The following is a 10,031-nucleotide window of genomic DNA, read 5'->3' on the forward strand; positions in this document are numbered from 1 at the left end:
CAAAAGCGCTTTCAGCTATTTTAAAAACATTTCCAAATAGCCTTATATTATTGTGACGGTATTCAAAACTAACAGGAACAGTGAGAATTCATTGTTAATTATTGTTTGAGATACCGCTTCAGGGAAGTAACCAATGTAAGTAAGTCCATCCATCTTGTATTTTCTAATGGGAAAACTTTGTATTTCTTATAGGAACTGGACAAATACCTAATTAAATTGAATGCTGTTTTTTTGTTCATCATGTCGTCTAAAATTACAAGGAGGGGGTGGTTGGATTGATGCCTCAAGAAAAAGACCCAAGTTTGGATCTTTTGCCTTAACCATCAAACCTTCTAAGAACTTGAGTAATTCTGCAAACATTTGCAAACAAGGATGTTGATGTTGAATGGTCCTACTTTGTTCTCTCTCTCCTCTATTGCTTTGCTTTGATGAACGCTTAAGGTTCACGTTTGTTCTTTTGCACGCCATTAGTTTGGATAAATTTAATTGGTCTCTCAACTCAGGAATAGGATTCTCTCCCGTCTTATTCTCATCTCCTTCCCTCTTCTCCTCTCACATATTGTTTTTTGTCTTTTTGTCTCTATAAAAAAATCAATATAAGATGTTGACGTGACTAAACCGTAACCATTCAAATAGGAGATGAAGAAAGGGGAGAGAGAGATTAAAAAGGGAGAGAATTCTCCTCCCTCAACTCATGTCTTGAAAGTTGAAACCATTGCCATCTAATTAATTAAACCCAGTCCAGAAATAGTGATTTGCATGGATATATATATATATATATATATTTTTTTTTTTTGTATTTGAGAGAATGTGTTTTATGTACGTTTACATGAATGTATCGTTTCATCTAAGTAATCAGACAGATAGCCTTATAAAGTAATATTTCGACCAAAAATAATGACTTATAAAGTATTGGAACAAGATTCACTTGTTTACAGATATTTCTTATATGAACCGGAGAAAACTATGCATGAAGATCCTTAGCCATTAAATCCATAGCTATAAAAGTACAAGTTTCCTAAACCATAAAGTGAAAAAGTCTTGTGCTCCCAAGGGACTATTGGTACTTCCAAAATGTGAGAAAAACTTGTGCTTTCAAGAGAGTTGCTCAACGAACGACATAGTCCGAACGTCTTAGTACAAGTTGTTCTAACATTTGGGGAGTATCAAGAGTCTCTTCAGTGCCAGACAATAAAATGTGTGTGAGGCAATGGCGGAGCTAACATGGGATCATTGGTTGTTCATGATCCCAATAGCTAGCTTCATAACTTAAATTTGTATACTTGTGTATAACACTACACATAATTGCAGCAAATTAAAAGAACAAGTCAAAAGCACTAAATTACAAACTACCGCTTCTTTTGTGCAACGCCTTGTATATGTAGTTCTTTTCTTTCTTTTTCTTCTTCCATTTATTGTCTTTGATAAAAAGCTTCACGCGACAGGCCCTGGTAAAATTTGATAGAATGTGGCCTAACTTGGCAAGCAGTATACTCATCATCAAAAGCTAGACGAAACGTTTCAATGAGGTTTTTTAGGCTAAAATCATAACTTTATTGTTATAAAATTCTAAATTCGCCACTTAAATGGATAAACAATTTGATAAAAGGCCAGAGAGTGACATAACAGTGAGAAAAGGCTCAAAGGGGCAATCGAAGGGGATGGTGCAGAATCTGCAGATTGCGAAGTCCATTCATCCGGCACTGGTTTTTTAGAGTTTCTAAAAACATTTTGTCAATTTGCATTTGGCATTTTCTTGTCAGATTTTGGCCTCGATGACACATAAAATAACATATAAAATAGTACAAAAAATAATTCGTTCAGCAAACTTAGAATATAGACTCGCTCCAGATCTCTCTATCCGTAACTCAATAATTAAATAATTTAAAATTCAAAATGAATTTGACGGTTTTTATGAACTCCTTTTATTGGTGTACCTGACATAAACTAAGGGCATCAATTTTTCTTCATACAAACCAAGGGCTCAAATTTCCTATTCCTTAAGCTCTAAAGACTAATGTCCAAAGAGGATTCAAATTTCCAAATTTATGCACTAAATAATGTGTCACCAATTAAATTTATACATTAATTCAAGTTTAAATTTAATTAATAATTATAAATAAAATTTATATGGTACATAATATAATATCTTATTTGGTGCACGAATTTAGCGTATATAGTATCGTCCTAATAAAAATAGGATAGCTACATACACACTCATTTTTATTTTTCACACACTCTTCTTAATTTTTTACCGTTAGATCAAATGAATCAAATAATTTAAATGGCAAAACAAATAACAAAAGTGTATAAAAAATAAAAATAGATATGTGAATATCACCAACGTAAAAACACTACAATTAAATGCCAAGTTGGTAATCAAGAAGATTGTAACAGGAATTACATATGAAAAAAAATTTGGTGTATCCGGCACACGGCCTTGTGGTATTATTATTTCAGTAAAATCATAATTAGCTTTATTCATACAAACGTGAAATTTTACTGGTTTGTTTGGGTAAAAATACGAGGTAAAAGTGAAAAGAATAAAGGGAGTTTACGTATAGGGTCGCTGACAGAGTTGTTGGGCTGCATTAAATTCTTTGGATCTCGATCTGTTCGCATGTAAAAAATATCATTGTGACAAGAATATAGGTGGTACATTACTTATTTTTATGTAAATTGCAGGAAAATTTATTTTTTAAGTTATCAACTTTTTAACATGTATATTCCATTATTTATATAATAATACGTGATATACTATTTCGTGTGCCTGTAACGTTGAAAAATCGTGTATGCTCCCACGCTTTACGAGACCCCACCTATTTCCATATACGTTGACCAGACAGATGATTACGACCGTGGATGTCCAGCAAAGCTGCATGATGGTTGTTATTGATGATGGAATCGACGGTTCACACAGTACACGTCGGCTTCTACATCTTACGAAGCTGTAGTGGATAGATGATCGATACTTTTCTGCTCTTGTTCTTTTCTCCTTGGGACCAATGTCGAGATCATGTGGCAATTGGCATGCACTGACAGTGAGAGAAACTGCTGATCCCAGTATTTTTTTTTCCAAGCAATTAAGCTGAATAAAAATATATAAAAAAAAAATTTAAGAACAAATATTTATACACACAATTTTCTTTTTACATACTCTTATTTAATTTTGCGCTTGTTTTTCTTTACTTTATCCAAGTTATGTTATCAATTAACAAGAGTATGTATGGGATGTGAAAAATAATATTTGAAAATAATTTTCTGTATCTGAAGTTCTATATTCAAATCTTTGAAAAATATTCAAGATAAATCTAAGCACTGTTTGAGGAGCTGCGAGTGATTATATTTGTAAGTCTTGTTGTAAAAAAAGTAAAAACTAAACGTGTTCAATGAGTTAATAAAAAGAGATATTGTCAGTTTTATCCCCGAAATTGTAAGCAGTTGCTAATTTCTCTCATGAACTTTAATTTTAGCTGATTACTTCTCCTGAACTTTATAATTAGCCAATTTGCCCCCGTACGTTAAATTTTGGTATTTTCCATCTACTTGTCTATACAATTTGGTCACATCGCAAATGTTTGAGGTCAATAAAGTAATTTTATCTTGCATGTGGGCAGCATATTGCTTTTTGATTTTTCTTTTTCTTCTCTTCGACTCCCTACACTTTCTGTCTGAATTAGTTATGAGAATACAATTAGAAGTTGTAAAGTATCAGTTTTTCACACATTTATCAAAACAAAATTACTTTTTCACTCTCATATAGTTGCCATGCGTTGTCCACATGACCAAGATGAATGGAAAATTTCAAAATCCAACGTCGGAGGAAATTAGCTATTTATAAATGTTCAGGAGATAATTTGCTAAAATTAAAGTTCAAGGAAAAAATTAGCATCTCTATACATATTAAGGGGTAAATCAACAAATAGGTCTGATAAAAATGTTAATGTTCCAAATTTTCATAATTTTACCAAAAAGTGAAAAGAGTGATGCATAAGCAAAACATGGGGAGTTGTTATTTTTGGTGGAAATAGAAGTCAAAATCTAACCAACTATTTGCCAAGAAATTGTTGCTTCGTTTACTTACTTCTAAGTAATATATAATTATTATAAGACCATCATTTCGAGAAGAATACGAAGGTAGTACAAATGAACAACAAAATAAAAACAAATGAAACGACTCAAAATTTGTGTTTATAATAATATTATGATTCCATTCAAAATAATAATAATAATAATAATGATGATTAATTATTAGTTAATTATAAGCTCGTGTCAAACATGAAGGCGATAGCATTTGAATTAGGATCCTCATTGATCTTATTTGTTAGGATCTCGAAAATTCGTGAATTGTATCTGTTCATCGTACATCACGCAATCATAAATCATTTTAAATATTTTTATTTAAAATTAAATACAAATAATGCATGACAAAAATTGATCATACGATGCACGATAAACAAAAACGATTTACGAATCTTCAGAATATTCGTCAAAAGGATACAGAGAAGATCTGTTTGGATAGCATTTGACGCGTGACCATCCTCCTTTCATCTTTTTCTTTTGAGTTGTTTATTCGCAATGCTCATGACAATAGCTTCTCCTTCCCTATGTTGGACTTGGATGGAACCAATGGAATCCATGGTCCCTTCACATAAATGAAACTCCTTTCCATTATTCTTTCTCCTCGTTTCATGCAACGTGATATCATTACAACGACGTTTTGATTCAATTATCTCATTGTGATGTAAAGAAATTAAAATATCGTGAGTTAAGATATTCGTACAGTAGCATTTTTTTAAGAATATATCTCATATTGATGAAATAAGAAACTTTGCATGTGCTTATAAGTAGTTGAGATACCAATTAGTTTTATAGTGGAATCTCAATTCTTTATGATAACAGAGCAAGTTGTCCCGCATGTGAAGCTCAACAGCCACACATGCTCCACGTTACCCAATTTGTGTTGTCCATGTGCTAGACTTCAAAATTCGTCACACGTGAAGAAGTGTGTTGAGAGTATTAAACCTACATCGGGGAAATGATGGACCTTACATGTGCTTATAAGTGATTGAACTACTCCCCATTTTACCAATTTTTATGATGGAATATCAACTTTCTTTAATTTCATTGTGAGTAAGTTTTTATCTCAAGTCTATATACAAGACTTCATTTTTTATTTTTTTTTAATAATTGCTTACATTTAGTATCGACACACATTTAGCTATTATATTTAATTCAACTACATAAGCTCGTTTAAAAGATCAAGTGAGAGATTTTAGATTCGATTCTCGCCAAATGCGAGTTTAAATCACATTATTGCTAGCCTATTGTGAGGCTAAACCCATCCTTCATTTTTAATATAAATAATATCGTTTGTTAAAAAAAAAAAATAATAATAATAATTAAAAAAAAAACACCAAAAAGAGTAAAAGTATGGCCCTGTTCCATAATACCAAAAAGGGTTATGATCATTTAGTTTAAGCCTTTAAGGATGTGTTAAGATTAATCATTGGATTATTGGATATCCCAAGTTAGCTGTCGAAAATTACACATGTATAATGGATAAGGACTGCTGAATGTAGCTTTCATAATTAAAAAAATATACGCAAATAAATATCATACAGAAAAGTATGTCAGTCAGATTAAAGGAGAGAGCAGTGGAGAGGCAAACTTGCTGATGTTCTGTTTTCCTTTGCAATTTCTCCTTAAAACTCCAAGGGGCCCCCAAGACTACACATAAGGAGGAGGAAATGAACATATATAACACGAGACACTACTGTGACAGTATACATGTGTCATGCTGGTTCTTTTTGTTGCAAACTTACAAAGGCATTCCCTTTTTCCAAAATAGATTGAAACTTATGATAAATATGGGCTCATTCACGTTATCATATACAATCAATACAAGTTTATTTTCAAATTAAGAGTTTGACTATCGCCTTGGTTCTCACAAAGAGTTAAGGTTTTTGAGTTAAAAACAGTTGAATTCTTCTAAAATTTGCTGGGCATCGCTAGAAAAAATGTAGGACTCTTAAATGTTAGTTTCACGTATGAATCACTTGACGTGAGAGCTATCATGATCATGCAATCCCACCGAAATTTATGTGGCCTTTCTTTTCGTAAGGCTAAGAAGTAGTAGGACCATGGAGAATTAAAAGCGCATGAGTCAGGATCACTTTTCACTCTTTACTCGATGGGAAATTAAAGAAGGGGAAATGTTGGGTGGGTGTTGGCCCTTTTGGCTTTTGAGATAGATATTTACAATTAGAACTTTAGACAAACATGTTATGCATTCAATCATGCCTAGGCCTAGCTAACCTAATGTCCCCACTTTTTTCCTCTTGAGAGATTTTTTAGTGTCTCGGATGATACAGTTCGGTACATCAAATGTCATAAACCGTTTGTATCATGATACTTATTGTACAAAGTCGTGCCTTGACACACTAAAATATTTCTCCTCTTGAATGTTCGTTAGATTAGATGGTCCCTCTACCTATATTCGTATATCCTATATGCGTCCCGCACCTATATCCCCCACTTGGGCTGAAAAATGTGGTAAAAATTTCACACCAAAAGAAAATTCAGCCCTACTACCTGGGCCCAGATTTCTAACCATCTTATACAATGCGACTTTGGGCTGATCTGAGCCCATCAGAGTCCAAGAGTAATTATTTAGCCGGTCTGGGCTAGGTTGAAATCATTCTCCAAATTTAGGAATTCAAATACTCTCTCTTCAATAATTCAATCTCGAAAACTTAACGAGTTTGATTCCTAATTTTAGGCGAGTCCCACTTGTTAATTTATAACAAAACTGTTAGCACAAAGAGATTTATCAGTGTGTTCGAAACATGGGGTGGTACCACATGTTCAATGGTGTAGCCACCCACAAGGCTAAGGTGGGCTATAGCCTAGGGAGGTTTTCTGTAAGGGTAGTGCTATCCATACACTCATTTTTACTTCTTACACACATCTCTTAATTGCCGGTTGTTCAGATCGAATGAATTGAAGGTGATCACTAATAAAATATTAATAAGGCTGTGTTGGAAGTAAAATGGGTTTGTGAATAGAACTATTATTTTGTAAACTCATGCTTATAGCCTACTCAATTTCAATACAGATTATTATTTAATGTATATTTAGTAGAGGAGAGGCAGTAAATAATACATTTTCTGCTAAAAATTATAAATTAGTTCTATTTTCAGTCCCCCTTTATTCTATTCTTTAAAGAAAATGACAATTTACCCTTTACCCTACATAATTTAGCTTATGTGCTTCTTACTCAATAAAAGATTAATAAAGTTCTTTAAATACACAATTAGATCCCTATCTCCTCAATTCTTGATTTTCTATTGCAATTTTCCAATGAATGTCACCTTTGGTACGTTCTTAATCTGTTTATTTACTTATTCTTGATTTAATTAGTAGGTTAATTATTTATATGGTCCTTGAATTTATCGATTAGGATTATGATTTTGAGAATAGTTTATATTATATTGTTGTTCTTTTATATTGATTAATATATAATTTTATATAAGCAAAAAAATAAACATATAATTTTATGGTACTATTTTCAACTAGCCCACCCAAGAAAAAAATTCTGGCTCCACCCTTGCACATGTCATTATACAAGTGGAGATACACTTGAAAAATAAAATTTTCCTCCATTTATATAATGACACGTGGTGTACCATCTCATATTCTGAGTATACTGAAAAATCTCTCGTTAGCATGCACTTGAATCGCTTAAAATGGGTGCAATTCTATTTCTCTTTAGTAAACATATCATCATTGATGTAGTTGTGTCTACGACGAGTATAATCTGAAGTCGTATAAATTTCAAGAACATGGGGATTTTAATCCTTTTGCAGCCATCGATGAAGCTGCTGTGTCTCTTAATTTTATATAGTCTCGGCGTTTAAACCCTTGCTTGCACATATATACTGCATGCATTGTATCAAATCTGGGAGAAACTCAACCAATGAGAAGGGATATATTCCTTTGGCTTTGCGTGTGTCAAAATACCTAAAATACTATCAATTGGGTAAGGGATTCAACATATATATATATATATAAATGTATATATGTATATGTGTGTGTGTGTGTGTGTGTACAGAAATGGTCAAACGTAGTGACATTGTGATTCGAAAAAATGACTGAAGAGTAAGAATATTTAATTTAATTTAAATAATTAATATAGTTTATCGCTCGTTAAACGGGTCATTTGTTACAATTTCCTAAAATAATTAGCACTGTCTAAACTGGAACATTGGAAATAATTATGGCTAATGCATGCGTTTTAATTTTAGGACATAATACAAAATAAGAGGGGTGGAGAGTTACGAGGCAGCAGAGAGTCCATAGAGAGTTTCATTTTTAACACAAAAATTGTGTCAAAAACATGAAGTGACGAAGAGTCTATACAAAATTTCATTTTTAAGAGAGTCTTCTTAACATTTCTCAAACTTTTCTTCCTTCCAAGTTCTAAAAGTGCTTTACCAAAAATAAAAATATTAAAAGTGGGTGCGGATTGGTGCAACAGGGAACAAACCAAGCAGTTGTAGTGCAGTGTAGCTGTCTACCACAACATAATAATTGTAATAAGACTTGGTTGCTGAACATTTCAACAGGAGGTCCTGCTTATACTTGATCCCGTCAAAATTTGAACACATGTTTATACGGGATTGGGTTTAAGCAGTACCTCCTACTGAAATGTTTAGCAGCGAAGTAGCGTTCTAATAATTGGGTTGGTGATATTTGGAAAAAAAAAAAAAAAAAAAATTCTTGTATCTTCTTTTTGTTGGCTTCTTTTTTGTTCCTTTTTAGTAATAATCCAGGTAAAATAATGTTTTTTTTGCTGATATCCAATGTTAGATTTTGTTCTTTTCTTCTTTTGAATCAGTCTCATTGTCCAGATGATCATCCACTAATTTGTAATTAATCCAATTAAACAAGTTAAATACTCTGAGCAGGAAGTCTTTGACTCGGTCTAGGCTTTCACACAGTCATTAATAATCATTAGATTATATGATGATGTAGTTGTTAGAGATATATTATGTCCTCCTCCTTAGTCTTTTGAGTGTGATTTGTACCTAACTATTATATTATTTGCTTAATTAATTTTAATTAATTTGATATTATTGTATTCCTGGCTAACGCTTTATGTATTGAATAATCACATAGTGACATAAAGGAGAATTAGACAAATGAAACAAGGAGCTTACCCCTCATTTGTAGGAAAAAGAAAGAGAATAATAAGTAAATTAAATATGAACACCAAGTTCAATTTTCTTAAACACCGTTATATAGTGGTGGGGTGGACTAGGATTCGAGTCTTGGGTGGTTCCGGTCGTAAAGGTCCCAAGTTTTTTAGATAGAAATAAAACGTGATATCAATAAAATTTGTCAAGTGTTGTTCAGGCAATTTGTCAAGATATGTCTAACATATATTATATCAAACACTTAGTAAGTACAAAGAGACCCGTACAAAACATTCAGAGGATCATCGGAAGTCCTTCGCATGTATATTTTTTGGACTCCAGATAGTCCTAAAACCACTTAGGTTCCAGTAAGCATCCGCCTCTTAGACACCAAATTGCACTAATATTTCATGTAGGTTACTCAAATTTTCACTTTCATCAATATAGTTCTCTTTGTTAGTCCAATCTGCAAACTAATTAAATTTTCCATCCAGCTTTATGCACGTCTTCTCATCCGAAGAAGACAAAAAAAAAAAAAAAAAAAAACCCAAGTTAGACCAACAATGTTTAATGTAACGAGTTTATAAGCGCGAATGTACAAAAAAAATTACAACGACGAAAGTAAAATCCGAATAAACTACAATAAATAGTTAGTGCAAGTGAGCCAAACATTGAACTTGAAACAAGTTTGAAAGGGAGTGATCGATCATCAATCGTTCTCATTTCTTAAAAAAATTGTTACCTAATTTTTGTTCTATTGGGGCTTATGAAACATGGAGTCAAGTTTTTCATTGAACACCAAAAAACAGTCGTAGTTTATGATTTGTTTGTTGT

Source organism: Pyrus communis, chromosome 6 (assembly GCF_963583255.1).
Source record: "Pyrus communis chromosome 6, drPyrComm1.1, whole genome shotgun sequence".
NCBI classification, from domain to species: Eukaryota; Viridiplantae; Streptophyta; class Magnoliopsida; order Rosales; family Rosaceae; genus Pyrus; species Pyrus communis.